Below are 973 nucleotides of genomic sequence, written 5' to 3' on the forward strand. Positions count from 1 at the left end.
TTTTTTTTTCACATTTCTTAACCTTAGGAACAGTATGAATTAGTCTATAGTGTCATCAGGTTACTGTTTGAGAGATACTTGCAATCCATGGATGAACAGAGCAGCAAAAATCAGGTGATCAACAAATAGCACAACCCTCACAGGAGATAACACTCAAAAAATATTCCATCAGGATTTCTGACTCGTATTCTTTTGTTAAACCACCAAGCTGACCAGGGGAGCATCTATGAGGGAGCAAGATCTTGGAAATCAGAAGCTCCAATGCCAACGCATCTGTGATGAGGAAATGAACAACACACCACAGAAACAGAAACTGGGTCCTTCTGTTCCAGAAGGTCATCTTAAAGATAGAAACAATCCGCCGGATCAACCACAACTCCTTCACGGAGCCCTAACGTCCCGCCAAGAGGAAATTTTACAGAATGGGGTTCACACTGGCCAAGAAGTGGCTGCAGTGGAGAACATATGGCAGGGTGACGACATTCCATCACCGAAGCCTCCAGCTTCACCCATTGCAGCAGCAGCCTCCATCTGTCTGTTGGTGGAGGACCCCTACTTTGACAGCCCCCCGTTTGACAATGCAGTAACTTTGAGAAAGCCATGGACAGTTGGTCCAATCTTCAGTCATCCCTCATCGTCTCTGAATGACCACACACTGCAGTCTGAGTCAACTGTCACCTCTGGTGAGTGGTCAATCCCTGTTTAGTCTCACACGACGTGAGCATACTCTACAAGGATGTGCAACAATCCATTGCATCTCCTGTGTAAGCTGGTCAGTGCCCTTATAGACGCTTTCTCAACCCTGCTCCAAATTTTCATTTCATTGTCCCACTTTATAGCAATATTTGAATTTACCGGTATTTGAAATGATAGATGAAATCCTGACAGGCTCAATTTCTTCCACCCCCTTCCCTCTGGCAGGTGCTATAGAACATAAGATCACACAGACAAAGGCAAACATATCTGTGTCAGT

General features: G+C 45.0%; 1 long non-coding RNA gene across 1 annotated transcript; it reads left to right on the forward strand.

Annotated features, from left to right (window-relative positions):
• The first annotated feature begins 7 nt into the window (after nt 1–7).
• LOC109509273 (uncharacterized) lies at nt 8–492 on the forward strand. The gene is made up of 2 exons (XR_002166910.1): nt 8–114; nt 209–492. It is a non-coding gene; the product is annotated as an uncharacterized LOC109509273 (long non-coding RNA).
• The last annotated feature ends 481 nt before the right edge of the window (nt 493–973 follow it).

The sequence above is a fragment of the Hippocampus comes genome, unplaced genomic scaffold, assembly GCF_001891065.2.
Source record: "Hippocampus comes isolate QL1 unplaced genomic scaffold, H_comes_QL1_v1.1 C16838920, whole genome shotgun sequence".
NCBI lineage: Eukaryota > Metazoa > Chordata > Actinopteri > Syngnathiformes > Syngnathidae > Hippocampus > Hippocampus comes.